The sequence below is a fragment of the Aptenodytes patagonicus genome, chromosome 3, assembly GCF_965638725.1.
Source record: "Aptenodytes patagonicus chromosome 3, bAptPat1.pri.cur, whole genome shotgun sequence".
Classification (NCBI taxonomy): domain Eukaryota; kingdom Metazoa; phylum Chordata; class Aves; order Sphenisciformes; family Spheniscidae; genus Aptenodytes; species Aptenodytes patagonicus.
Genome location: NC_134951.1, coordinates 113,619,326 through 113,634,441, shown reverse-complemented (window position 1 = coordinate 113,634,441; position 15,116 = coordinate 113,619,326). Strand labels below are relative to the sequence as shown.

Sequence of the window (15,116 nt, the reverse complement as noted above, 5' to 3'; positions counted from 1 at the left end):
CGCAGATACCTTGCAGATGAGAATTAAAATTTAAGTGAAAATTAATAAGGGACAATGACCAAATTCAAGTGACATCTTCTCTTTCCCCTGGAGCTCAGGACAGAACAGTTACAAGGAACAGTTTCTTGTGAAACTGGTAATGTTCAACAAGTCACTACATTTACTTCTTAGGGCTTGTCTTTCCTCTGTGTGTCTCAGACAAAGTTTGGAGTCATACTGAGATGTCATCCAATTCTCTTCGGTTCCTTCCCATCTGCAAACACACTTCTCATTTTGTGCAAAAAGATCAGATCACCTTTTATTTCCTTGCAATGCAAAGGATGTCCTTCAGACGATATAAATGTTCAGAGAAGTAATCTCATTGACCTCAGTCACAGATGGAAGTTTCTGAAGGACGAGGCTGTAGTTTGCCCATCTCCCTGCGGAAGAAACATTGCACAAGCAACTCCCATTACTGCTAGCAAGAAGTAGAAAGGTACTTTAGGCAGTGGCTGGGGCTTTGCAGCAGTAGGCACAACTGAAAATGGAAAGAAGGTCTGTTATAAAGGATATTTGTGCCTATTTGACATGTACTTGCTATTTGATAACCCAGTTGCGAGCTCTAATTGCAGCAAAAATACCTGGTGGAAGACAGGAGAGGTATAAGAATCGCATTAAAGCTCTCGGTGACCACCCCATGCCATGCTCGGGTTACCCAGAGATGCACTGCGATGCTGCCTGTCGGTGTCGTGCTGGTGTCCCAGCACAGCTTCAGCCCTGGCCCTTGATCTCTTCTCCTCCCCAGCTTTCTGTGGGTGAAAATTTGGGTTTTTTACGACCATTTACCTGTATTTCAGTCACATCTTGACTGGCTACTGAAAGGAGGACTTGAGCAGCAGTGGAGGCCATATAGCCAGGCATGGGGGCTCAGTACAAACCTGATTACCTGTGTGGGATGAATTTATAATTACATGGAAATTAGCTGTAGCAATGAGACCGTTCTCCCTTTTTTGGGTTTTTCTAACCTTTAACTTGAAAAATATTCAGTGACTAATTATTACAATGAATGTTCAGAGCTAATCTAAACAAAATCGTACTTTGCTGATTGCTAGCACAACTATGGATATGGCTTCTGCTCTAATTGGATTACTAATGTGCCTTTCCAAACCAACACACGTTTTCAATGTTGTATTTAAATAATACAATAAATATTATGTTACATAATAAACTCAATTAGGGCTTATTAATACTTACACAAAATAACTAATGAAGTGTGCATTGCACATTGTACAACCAATATGCAATTTCTTTTTTGTGAAGACTTCCATATTTGAGCTCATGTTCTGCTTTCGTGAATATTCATGCTAGGAAAACAGAAGCATTATCATAGAATCATAGAATAGTTTGGGTTGGAAGAGACCTTTAAAGGTCATCTAATTACATTGTCTGTGGAAAATGCAGGAAGGTATGGCCAATTCCACTGATATTTGACTCGTAGGATATGCATATTAACATATGCACAGTAAGCTGTTCATTATGCATTATAAATATGTTGTGTAGCAATGGCACAGAGGAAGGATTACTTCAGTTTACATGGCCACAGTCCGAATGCAGCTACCAATAAAGACGCATGCCTTTTTTCTTACTCTTTTTATTAAATGCATAGCATCCATCCTTTAATTAGAATATACCTTTAAACCAGGAAAAAAAGAACGATGCAATTGCCCTAAATATTGCATAGCCAAAAAGAGGTCTAGAATCAAATCCAAACTTTCAACTCTCGGGAACTGAAATGGTGTAGTTTTGCTTTAAGCGGGGCTGCAAACCTGCAGCCTTCCTATCTATTGCGTTTAGTCCTTCCTTGGGTAAGGAAAGAGACAGTAAATATGGGTACAGTTTATAGCAGAGCATCCAGCAGTCTGGCAATTTAGCGTGAGAAAAAAAATATAAGCTTTTTCTCAAGGTACAGCAAGTGTACTGTTACCAAGGAATGAAAAGTGTGGGGAAAGGGAGAGGCTCAGAAGTACTTTCCAACAAATCCAGCAGGAAACCAAAGACTTGCTTTGCTCTCCATACGCACCTGCGTTATGCCCCGTCACAAAATGGTGAGACATCGTCACAGCCCCAAGTAGCTCTTGTATCACAGGCTCAGCTACCTCGTCTGGAACATGGAGAGAAGTGTTTTGTGAGACACAGAGGGAAGAGAGAGGGACTGCACGTTTACACTCACCATCTGCACTTCATTCAGGAGGTGAATGCTATCAAGGGCTGATTTTGGGAAGACGATCGCCCAGCCTACTACTGGAAAAGCAGCCATGCTGATCCCTTATAGTGATGGGTATATCGTAGGTGCAGATTCCCACGCCTCTGGTCCCCCCAGTCCCCAGGCCATGACATGCCCAGGTGTGTGCCAGCCAGCTCCCCAGCCTGGACTCAGCACGAGGAAGCACCAGGCATGAGGATGTAGGTGGATTTGCAATTGTGTAGCATCATAGTCCCACGTGTTTTCGGGATTAGGCCCCCCAGCAGGTGATGCTTTATCAGACCGTCTAAGAAATACAAAGATGTTCCCATAATCCCTTTGTACTTCGCAGACTGTAAGATTACTTTTTAAAGCCAGTGAGTCAATGCAAAATTAATGCTTTTATAACAATATACAATAAACAACTTGGAAAAAATTACTGATATTTCTGACAACGTGCAATTCAAACACCAAGTGTTTTCTCAGTGGCTATCATTTTCTAATTTTTGTATCAGTGAATCAGTTTTATTCCCTACAAGTAAAATATGTCCAAAAATTTTTGCTTATAGTAACATCCATGAGCTGTACAGACACTGCAAGAGTTCAGTTCCAATTTTACTGTAAAACCTCAGTATCTGACAGCACAACACCTGAAAAATGTTTTGGGTTTGTTGGGGGGGGGGGGGGAGTGTAGAGACATTGTTTATTTACAAAAATAAAAAATGCCATCCCTTCACATATACAGACACACACATTTTTAGCTCACTAGAATACCACCTTGTTGTATACTCTCTGCAAAAATATTAGTTCCAAATTTCAAGCCAACTTATAAAGACTTCAATGATAATATATCTGCTCAAAGGTATTCCTGTTTAATTTTCATTTCTTTTTAAAGGGGCACAGCTTGGTAGATATCTTTAGTGGAGTTGGCATTATTATCTCCTATTACAAGCATCAAGAATTTTACTTCTGCAGTTAATTCCACTGGTTTCTGGTTGACAATCACTTTCCCATTTGCATTGATTGCAAACAGCTGAAATATTAACACCAGCAAATTAACCAGCAAATGTTCCCAGACACACCAAAATTAGTCACTTTTCTGAATATTTTTCTTTTAAAAATTGTTTTGTAAAATCTAAATTATGAGTATAAATTACTTGTCATGGTTGGAATGAGCAGACTGAATATTTTTCCTACCAACAGAAATCCTTGACATGAACTCAGTGAAAGACGCTAAAGATAGTTTTATGTAACAAGTCCTTCCTATTTTATTTGCCCACTTTTACCTAATTTGTTTAAACTTTTTAAAAGGAAGTTGGAAGGATGTAAATCCCATTTGGAAAACGCCCTACCCTGTACATTCACTCCTATGAATAGAGCTTCTAAAGGGATTAAAACTCAGACTACTAGTTTGCTGCAAGCACAATTATATGTACAAATCTTCAAAACTTGAATATTTTTACCTGTTTGGCAATTGCAAACTAAGGGCATGGCAATGTGATTCTAATTCAGGCAAAGGAACATAAATAATAGAGCTCCACTCGCTACCGACCGCTTTTATCCAAAAGACCACCGGTGCACAGCTACAGCGTCAAGGATAATTTACTGGCTCTTGATGCACAAAGATGTTATTTTGTCGGTTGGTTCGGTTGCTGGGAGTTTACGCCGGGGCTGTTAAAGCAGCTTGGCTGGGTGATAACAGGCAATTCCCTGCACTGTGCCTCAGGACACGGTTTGCCATCGCCCCAGCCCCCTGCGGCTCCTAAGGAAGGTCCTTGTCTTTAGGCGTCGTACACGCCTGCCTCTGCCCTTGAATCGGGGCTAGCAACTATGTGCTATTTGAATTGTCAAGACATAAAAAACATAGAGAAAGGCAAAAGAAAAAGCAAAAAAAAAAAAAGACTGACATTATATTGAGCCACTTTTGACAAGCACAGCGAAATGTTGTAGCCGGCGCTGCACTGTTTCTGGCCGCCTTTGAACCCTGGTTTGTTCCCGAAACAGGAGTGTTCGGGACCCAGGTGCAGTCATCGACTCATTTTACATTCAGCCTCTGCACCGGCAAAGCCGTAATGCTGTGATCCTACTTTCCTCATAAAACGGATAGAGAGATTTGTTTAGGCTTTCTGTATGATGACAGCATATATAAATATTACAAGATGAATCAATTACCAAGTCTGGTTATATTTGTTAAGAGATCTTTAGCAGTAAAAAAAGGAAAAATGGTCTTACCATCCTACAAGTACAGTAAAGCAACAAAAGTGGTGCTCCGAACAGAAAGTAAGGTGCTAAAATACACAGTTGGGTCCCAAAGCTCAGGCATGCAGCACAAAATTACCATAGCGTTCCTTTCTAATGCTCAATGCACCTGCATCTCGAGGGAAAGCCTCGGTTTCTGACAGCACTGGGGTAGTCAAGGCTTATATTTTCTTCATCTGTATGAAATCAAAATGTATTTGAGGACATGCCTTGGTCTGAATAGCACTCAGGGATAGAGTTGCCTCCATCCCCAAGTTTAAGCATGTCCATGGTCCAGAGACCATGAATACTGGTTCAGTCCCCAGCAAAAAATGGACCTGCCTCGGCGTGTCTGTGGTTTTTGGAGAGGAGCTGAATGTCATGGCAACCTGCAGCTGCCTCCTCCGGCCAAGCCTCCCCCAGCGTGGGATCCATCCCACCACCAGCCCCTGGTCTGCAGCCAGCGAATGTACTGCCAGGAAAGCGGTGCACAGCATCAACAATGCGGTCATATCCCTGCCTTCTTAATGGGCTAAAAACATCAGAAAATATAGAGAGCATTTTCTATTTTAATGATCAAAAGGGTGTTGCCCATTATTCACAGCCTACACACAAGATGTCATGATTTTCAATTTTCCTGTGCTGATCATTCAATCCATTTGACAGCTGACCTTCAAGTGGTCATGATTTTCAAAAAAAAAAAAAGAAAAAAACCAAAACCCCCACTCAATATCAGCATATCAGAAAAGCAAAATAATCCTAAATGAGACAGTAATGAGCTCACATGCAAAAGCTGTGAGCAGAGCTGCCTCTGTCCATAGCAGCCAGCTGCTTCCCAGGCAGCGGGAGAAGTTTGGGTTCAGGAGAACATCAGCTGGATGTTTGGGGTGCTGGACATTACCCTGCGAACAGCTGCAGCACCAAAAATGGCACTTTCTGAACAAGTTTCTGCAGCTGTTTCTACACTGTTAGGGAAATTTCTCATCATCAGTACTGAAATCAGAGGATGGCAGCAAGACTTACACAAGCTTTTTACTGTCACTGGCGAATATGGGTATTAGCCAGGGACTATTGTAACACCCGAGAGGAAATTCAGCTGAGCGTTGGTCAGAAAAAATGACATTTCTCTGGCCAGAAACAGTCGCGGCAGGTCCCGGTGCCTGGCATCACGCAACGTACTCCCAAAGAGTTGAATGATACAGAAATTACCTAAATAAGCCGAAAGAGCCGGTAGGTTCTAGGAAGCAAATGCTGCTCTTGCCTGAATCTGGAGTAACTTAGTTGAATTGCAGGTAGTAAATAGCCTAATTAAACAGACATAATGACTTTTAAATGCCTGCTAGAAGTCAAAAGGAGCTGCATGTATTTTTCCAGCACAATTTCAGTTGTGTTTACCAAGTCAAGAGGTGAAATGAAGCAGCATAAATTCCTGTAAATCATTGATTAGAAAGCATAGATTTTTACTCACTTTCAGATGTTGCTTCCTAGCAAAACATTAAACTGGAATAAATTTCAAGATTGAAATCTATTTAAACAAGTGGCATTTTTAAAAATACTTTAATTCTGGGTTGACAGGCACTTTGCCTCCAACACATACCGTAATTGAGAGTGCTTTTAACGAAACGGTCCCATTTTTGATGTCAGCTCAGGATTTTTCCACTATAAGATCTTTGAATGAAGAGGACTAAAAGCCATATACTAAGCCAATTAAATACAGATCACATTTCTACTGGTACGTTATACACAGTTTGCAAACAAAAATGGGTATTTTGGGCTTGGCACCCCTTCATTCGCAGAAGCATGGTTATGGACCTAGGAGGCAGAGACGGCTGATGCGCAGCCGCATTGCGAAGTGGTGCAGAGGCATTGGCGGAGGATGTGTAGGGCTGGTGGTTAATGAGACCATGGAAGAACCCGCTGATGGTGTTCGGGGAACATTCCTGTGTGTTTTTAATGCTGTGATACACAACCGAGTATGAATTATATACATCTGGGAGGATGTCAAATTCCAGGTGACGTTTGGATTGTTGCAATTAAGCTATTACAAAGACTTTTGAAATAAACAGGAGAAAAAATGTTGCCTGGGATGCATATGCAAGTACTCTTCTTTTCTGAGCATGGGGAGCAGGAGGCAAGGCAGAAGCACCTCCCAGCCAAGAGATCCTCTCTGAAACGTGTGGCTTGGGGATCACAGAGCTGTAAGGGGAGAGCCCACAGCCCCCCAGGTGCTGATTAAACTGGGTATGGTCGGGCAGAGCCGGGGAGGATAGCAACTAGTGTGACATGCTTCTAATGTACATGATGGTTATCTATTAAAGATTGCAGCTGACCGATCCTTTGCTTTACAGTAAAATAGAGAGCAGATGGAAACTGTTTGCTCTGTAAACAGTTATAAGGAACTCCCTATATATCCCTTCTCCCCAGCTTCCATTGAAATCAGTAGGATCCATCTGTCCAAGGTATTAAGATAAATCCTGGAAATTTTGGTACTGACTAGAAAGGCGCTTAAAAAATCAATCACACTGCAAACAGAGAAATGTCACTGCACCAAACGAGGAGGCTTGCTAATCTTGCTAGACAACATGGACCCAAAGTGCAAACCTTTCTGGTTTATAAACCCAGCCAAAACCCATATTGCTGTCCCCATCTCCTTAGCTAGTTAAAACAAGCCCCAGTGAGACCTGGTGCTGGGCGGGTGCTCTGGATGGCACCCGCTGCTGCAGTGTCCCAGGCAGACACACAACCTGCGAGGGCTGGTTTGACAGCCCCTGCTTGTCAAAACACACACGAATTATTTTCCCAGCAGAAAGGGCAAGGGCTGAAGGGTTGCAGCCGCCAAAAGTTATGCTGGGCCAGGCAGCGAAGGGGAGAGGGAAGCTGTTGGCTGTTTAGCACTGATTTCACTGATGCGAGGTGTCCTCAGAGATGCTGACATTGGGAATACAGTTCTCCTGGGATTTATTTGGGGTCTCACATGCTTCAAAGAAGTTAAGATTTTCAGAATATTTCAATTTCTTCAGAATTCCAACCATAAAGTTCTCCATCACAGAGTATGCGGGGAAAACCCTACTAATCTGTTAGATATTCATATTTACAGAAAATACCTTTTTTAAAAAAATAACAATTACACTTTCTACACCACTCCGTTTTGATGTTGCTGTTCTGGTACCTTCCTGTGTTGCAAATATATCCCTTCCTGGGGAGCCACCAGCTACCTCAGCTCGTTTCCTAATGGGGAAAAAAAAGTACTGAGCCCTGCTGTCCAAGAAGACAGCAAAGCAAATGAGGAGAAGAGAAAACTCACCTGGACGGGCAGCACCGGCAGCTCCCACAACTGCTCCTGAGATCTCTCAAGTGGCTCGTCCTGGCATAGGCGAAAGGCCACTGTGAAAGCATCCGTCCTTGGTGCATATCAGGAGGTGGGAAAAGACGACTGGCTCGCTGGGAGCCGACTTCCCTTGTTTCTGCTGCTGGTGGAAAGCTCATCCATGCTGCTCTCTGGTAAGCCTGGGCTGGCCCGCTCAGACCCTCAGTGACCCCACTAGGAGCAGACACAGGGCTGCCGGTACCCAGCTGGGGCATGCACCTGCCCCCAACCCCCCAAAACCCTTTCCAGAGGCAGGAGTGTAAAAACAGCCCTTAACCCAATTTATTGCAGCAAAATCCAGCCCTCATGTAGGGGCTGCATTTATATTTACTTTTCCATTATGCTACACTGCAAGGTGTTTACATTACAGGGATGACGGGGCTGCCTTAAGCACCCAAATGTCTCACCGAGATCCTATCACATACCCGTACAGGTACCAGCTCGGCATTCAGGCTGTCCACCAGTGTGTCACCACTGCACTGCGCTGGCTTCCTTCCTCTCCAGCATCCCCCCCCAACAGGCACACGTGCATTTTCGACACCCCCGTCCTACTCTCAGCTCACTGAGACGCGGCGGGAGACGTGGCCTTAATTTCAAGAGAAGCAAGCATGCTGGATAAAACACTACACGAGGGCTGATACGCACATGATGAGGCAATTACAGATGATTCATTAGACCTTGTGCAGTGTGATTTGGGGTTTAATGCCGTATTACGTTTTTCAGTGGTTCCAGCTACCGAGCTGCAAACTTCATTGGATTAAGATGACTGCTGTTGCATTTTCCTGGGTCTGAATTTCCTTTTCCATCCACCTCCGGTGGGCATCTGATCACACACCGAGAAACATGCCGTCACCTCTCTCACAAGTCTATACCCTATCTGGAAAGTGCATTTTGCGCAACTATTACATTTATATAGGAAGATTACATAAAGGTTAAAATCCAGCTCACCCTAGTCATGTAATCAGTTATTTTGGTAGAAATGAGGCTATTTAAATGAGTGAGCCAGAAAAGGTTTCACCTGAAATACCCTTGAAATGTGCTGTAGAACTCATCAAAGCCCTCACCACGCTCCCCGTTTGTCTCTTTGCTTTTATCCGGTTTAATTGGTCTCTTATCTCATTTATTTCTCTGCCTGCTGCCAGGCCTCCTGTTTCCTTCCCACTGCTTTATTCTCCCAAACTAATTCAGAAGCAGTGTGTGAACTTGTGACCTGCTGAAATCAGTGACAAAACCTCTGTGGCTGAGCTGATCACCACACCGGCTCTAAAAATAAATCTTGCTCTCGAGTTTGCACTCAACCTCCCTGTTCCCCTCCACTCCGCAAGCGATTCCTTCAAAGGACAAAATACCATCGCTGGGGGTAATTAAAAGCAGTTCATATCCTGTTAGGATTACAGGTTTAAAAATCTGAGTGCCAGGGAAACAAGGAGCTTACAGTTTTCATACGAAATGAACTCCCACAAGAAACATATAACTTAATTTTGCTGTCAGATGTTCCCACAGACTCCTCTTGAAAGTCAGCCGAAGCTGTACATATGTGCCTGAAACAAGTTTAAAAAAAAAAGTTAGATTTATATTTAGATCGTCACCCTCCACTCATTCAAAATGGTTTGTGTGGGAAGTTTTTAATGCTGTGATGAAACCCTTTATTTTGGAATTTATTGACATTTGAGTGTCTATAATCACAGCTGTATCGCTGCATTGACTTGGAGGCTGCCGGTCCTCCTGCAACCCATGAGATCTCACGCAGACATAAGGTCCCTTGTGCTTAGATCCCTTTCCAAGAGAGCCATCAGTGAACGTGTGAGAGAGACCCTATAAAAAAAGACGTTAGGTGCCATCAAAATCGAGAAGAGTTGGCCACAAGTCTCACCTCCCCAGAGTTACAAACTGCTTTCCTTCATAGCGTTACTCTGTTTTAATGGTAAACTAAGCGAGCAGAACCTGAAGCAACACATTTGCATGCTCCAGGAGAGAGGTGTTTGCAGGGAAATCTTATTTCCCATGCAATCTTCCATGTGAAAGCTTCTGATTGCCTCTAACACAACACATCATGTTGACACCGAGAGAGATGGTTTCCTGAGCGATTCAGCCCTGGAGCAATGGCAAATGATTGGGGATACTTTCTCTTTGGGCACGTTTGCAGAAATAGGAGAGGCAGCCCCCTTCCCTCACCCCGATAGCTGCAGGTACTGCAGGTGGATGTGTGTTGTGCAAAGTTTTATGTCCATGTGTCCATCACCACCTAAATATCAATCAGTTGGAAAAATACTGCATGCATGGCACACCTGGCCAAGGAAATTATTCTGACCTTCTTATGCTCCTGGTAAACTAGGGAAAGGACTAACAAAATACCTGGCGTCGTGGATCTAATGCATCTGTAACTGATGTGCTTGGGTTTGCTTTGATAAGAGTAGCCATCTAATTGCATCTCTTTGCTTTCAGTATGGTTTGATCTCCTATCACATATTACACTGAGGGCAGGCATGTGCGCTAGAGGCACTTGAATACTGATAAACCGGTAAAAGTGTGCCAGTCCCTCTGGCACACAAGTTTGGTGCTGTTCCTTGAATCTTCTCCCTACTACTGGAGACAAACCCTCCATCCTCACTGAGCCACGGACCGCTGGCCTCCCCTGCCCCTTCCTGGGGAAACTGTACAGAAGAAGTCACTCCAAGTCACTCAGAAAGGTTCTCTCAGTAGGAAATATGTGGGAATTTGGTAGTAAGTGTCTTTCAAATGAGGGATTCCGCTGACCTGTGATGTCCAGGAAAGGAAAACTGTTTAGCCTAACACAATACAGCAGCTTAATTTTGACATGCCAAAATAAGTGATAAAATTAATGGAGGGACCAAACCCAGGGGCACTCTCCTGGGGTAACGTGAAGGGGTCACTTTGCTCTATCCACATGCTTTGGGCACTCCCCAGCTCACTCCTGCCCTGGTCAGGCAGGGTCTGAAGTCTTCTCCTGCATCCCTGTCCAGAGCTGCGTCTGTGCCAGGAGCTGCAACAGTCCATGTCTCATTACATCAAGTGGATTGGCAATGCAAAATCAAACCCATTCATCTGAACTATACAGGGAGAGAAACACTCCTGAAATCTCTGCAAATCAGGTAAAACTCATCAGCAATTATAAAGGAACAAGCTAATATTGGATGAGATTGTTCATACCCATATAACGATGCTGAATCTTTGCTCTCGGCTCTTCGTGACTGCAAGTAAAAGCTTGATTTGTACCAATATTTATTTTTATCTTTCATCTTCCAAAATGTAGGTATAATTAAGCAACCTCTCATGAGCATCAGCTGTGCTATTACAGAAGAAATGAAATATTTCTCTGTAGATCTAATAGATGACAGTAAATGTTAACATATCCTTGAGATATGCGAGATGGTTTAGGCAGAAATTACCTTATATAAAAATGGGCTATAGGCTGTATCCACAGCCCTTTAGGGAAAAAAATGAACCATCAAGAATAATTTTTTAGTGACTGTTTCCATCTGAAGTGCAATCACCTTTTTCCTAACTCCTCAGAGCTTTATCAATAACAAGGAGCCCGTGGATGAATTAGATACTCCATCTTTGCTCCCTTCTGTCACTGGTACTTCTACTGCCTATGATTTCCAAGTGTCTCATAACCAGCCAAAAGCTTATCCTCGAGCCTCTGAACGAGAAGCTTTTGGCATCCTCATTTCATATATCTTATATGCAGAAACTCAGACACTGGAGATTCAAGGACTTGTCCATCATAACATGGGAGATCTGCACAAGAATTAGAAGTTAGCAGCAGATCCTTGAGCCCCAGACCAGTATCTTAGGGACCCCATTTTTCTATGTGGTCTCTCCTTAAGATGATGAGGATAAGAGTCCCAACCCTACAAATCTTGAGCACCTTGGCTCCAACAGAAATGGAGAGTATTCGGCATTTTCTGAATTTTTTGCCAAAACAGCTGCCTTGTGCAGGCAAAACTGGTAAAAGTGGATGTCAGGCCACAGCACTGAAAGCTTGAGAGTATTATTAAAGGCAAATGAAAGAGCCAAAAGCAGATATTGCCAGGTAAAAAGCTGATGGGGACAAATCCTCCCATCACGCAGGTATCAGAATTAGGAAGCAGGAGTCAGAAAGCAGCTCAGCTCAGTGGGATTTTAACAAAACATCCGTTTATCAAAGTAGTCTAAAAAAAGAATAGCTCTAGGTTTTGAAACTGCCAGTGAAAAGACAGCTGCATCTCTCAGCAATTTTAAAAGCTATCCTAAGAATTACTTTATTTTTGCTTTGTACCTAAGCATTGAAAAGTCGATGAGCTAACTTTTTAGAAGTTTTTTATGGTACCACCTCCCAACCTGAATGCATTTTGATCTACACTGCTTTGCTGTAAAAATATTACTTCAAAAGTGCACGTGAAAACTACTGTGAGGGATTGTTCACTCTTTTTTTTGGCTAGTTTCACCTATAAAACAGCAGAAATGACAGAGAAATCTGGGGCCATGGACAAATACTGCTGGAAGTCCCCAGAAATATCATAACCACTTTCAGGCTAGAGCACATTGGTTTATTTTCCAAAGCAACTGGAAAAATCACCCGTGCAAAATTCTGCCTCGTGTTACAGGTGCTTTTGCTTGCTTTTCCACACAGATGCTGAAGACCTGTAGAGCCAGCAAATACTGTCGGAGAGGGCTCATACGCACTCCGTGCACCTCCACAGCAGAAAACATGGCTTAACACAGGCAGGGGTAACAGCTAATGCAGCTGTGGGAGCTGTAACACACCCTCACCATGCATTGCAATGCGCAGGGGCCAGATGCCCAAAGCACCCATGGGCATCACACACGCATGCCAGTGCAGCTCCTGCTATTTAGATCTCCTTAAGACAAATCTGGGGAGACCTGGGTGCCTCCGGGAGGATTTGGGCTGGATCTGGGTGCTCTCCAGGGTCCCTCTCAGCAGCCTCTTCTCCCAGGGCTGCTCCAGCAGAGACCCAGCAGAGAGGGACAGGAGCGCCACGGAGGTCTCAGCGCACCGGCTGGCATGTTTTAGTCATCTCTCCTCTTCCTGCCCCTTGCTTTGTTCAGACCTGCAGGCCGCCTCAGGACCCAAACCCTGAGCAGGGGAACGGGTGCCACCACAATGCCCAGGTCCCCCCACCATGGTGCCCAGGTGTCCCTCACAAGCCAGCTCCTGAGCACCTACGTCACCTGCAGTGCCGCAGGGCCCTGAGCACGGCTTTTGGGGCTGAGAAGGCCAAGCGCTTTGCAGACCAGCCACAGCGCCGCTCAGCTCTGTTGCAGCTCAATTGCCAGCCCTGGGGCAGCGCCCGGAGCACCTCCAGCATCCAGTCTGTCTGCAAGCAGAAGGCGGTTTGGCACTGGTGCCCAAAGAAGTCCTCCTGGATGCCCTTCAAGCAAATAAATACGTAACAACTCCAGCAGAGGAGACTCAGGAGCCATTTTTTTAAGAACATAATTTGATTAAAGGGTTTTAAAGAAATTGTCTTTGCCCAACAAGAGGCAAGGAGGGCTGGTGCGCTGGCAGGACCCTGGTGTTCAGGATGACACTGCTGCTCGCAGCAGTTCTTTGCCCGTCAGGCCCTCGGCTCAGCAGCAGGCACCGTCCCCACATCTCCCACTGTTCATGAAAATCTGGTGCCATGACATGGAGGGTCTCCATGACCTGCTGGGAGGGAAACAACCTCCACAAAGCAAATCATTCCAAGCCACTGCTGGTACCCACAGATACTCAGGGCCAGGGGGAAGTTTTTCCAGTGCTGGAACCAATTTTGATACACCCAAGGCAGCACCGGTAGCACCCCACATAGTCAGGAGAGGATGTGTCCACTGCATCATTCAGTGTTGTCAGTCATCTTTGCTCTAAAGTCTTTTAAAACTCCAGAAACTGCAGCTGGGCGTTATTAGCATCAGCCCTATACCCTCCAGTATCTTTCTAGTACCCCATTAATGTTTAATACGCCACGTCTGCAGCTCTGGTAGTCTGGGAGCTACCAGTCAACATCATCCTTCAGAGAGCTTGTCTCCGCCTGGTTCAGTGCTTTCTCGTGTGGGCAGGAAATTTATTGTGAACATTATTAAAACTCCTGCAAGGCGAATGCTGAGGATGTGAGGAGAGATTCCAAATACACAATATTTGCCTTTTGAGTGGTGCGGTGTTTAATTCAAACCACAAAGGTTTTCTCTGCTGCAGTTAAACAGCATAGTCTGCAGAGCTGCCCCAGGGAGAGCAAAGTGACAGGTCCCCACATGGATTTTTTTCCCCTGCTGCTCAACAAATTCAGTCATTCACATCCTAATATATTATTGATGGGCACTTCTATCTGGAGAGTGCATAGAGCTGCAAGCTACTAAAAATACAGGTTAGAATAACTGCTGCTCTCCCCAGAAAGGGGCTGAGTACGGGGGCGAGCGTGACACCCACATGGTTTTATTTAAAGGTGCTGTCACCCACAGCAGTGACTGGTCCTGCTTCGGGGGGAAGCGAAGAGCCCATCTCCTTTCAGAACATCAACAAGGATGCCTGTTCGGATTCATATACTTTTCCGCTATGAACTGGATAAAGACCAACATCTTCCTAAATAGTTTCTCCAGCAACCATTTTTGGCCACTCAGTCCATTTTAAAATGGGAACTGCTGACTTTCGGGGTACACTGAAGCTGACTATTGTTATTTCTGTTGGGCTGGTTTCTGGCTGGTCTCTCTGAAGCCGCTACAAGCAGAGCCAGGTTTACCCCAGCCGAGCTCACGCTCTGCCATAGGGGCTCATCCTTATTCACCACAGCTTGTCCGCTCCTGTGTATGTTTTTAACATGGCCTGACAGTAGGGCACAGAACAGTAGGAAAAAAGATTATTTTCAGAAAGCTGTCCCTAGAAACATGAATTTAATACATTTTTAATCTATATATTAATTTTTATATATTTTAAATGTATATTAATTTTTCCAAGTGTTTTCTAACTCTTGGTCAAGAGTGTCAACATAAGCTAAATACGAGGAGGCATTTATACTAAGCTTACATAAGCACCCAACATATTGCCATGGTTATATTACTATTACATCTTAACAGGTGATTATAAGTGATTTTAATAGGCCACGCAAGTCTCCTAAAACACCTAAGGTTTCCTGCCGGCTTTCCTTTCTAACCCACCCACTGAGGGAACACGAAGGCATCTGAGGAACAGGCTAACCTCTGTGTATCAACACAGCCTTCAGGTCACCTATTCCAAACATTAAATCAAGCCTAAATTTTCCCTGATTGCATTTCTAGAAAGGTGAATTTTTC

General features: G+C 44.2%; 1 long non-coding RNA gene across 1 annotated transcript; it reads right to left on the bottom strand.

The window, feature by feature from the left end:
- Positions 1 to 14: 14 nt before the first annotated feature.
- On the bottom strand, positions 15 to 4,755 carry LOC143158606 (uncharacterized). Its single transcript, XR_012995035.1, has 3 exons — positions 4,454 to 4,755; positions 2,060 to 2,140; positions 15 to 419 (listed from the first exon to the last, which is right to left on the bottom strand). It is a non-coding gene; the product is annotated as an uncharacterized LOC143158606 (long non-coding RNA).
- Between the last annotated feature and the right edge of the window lie 10,361 nt (positions 4,756 to 15,116).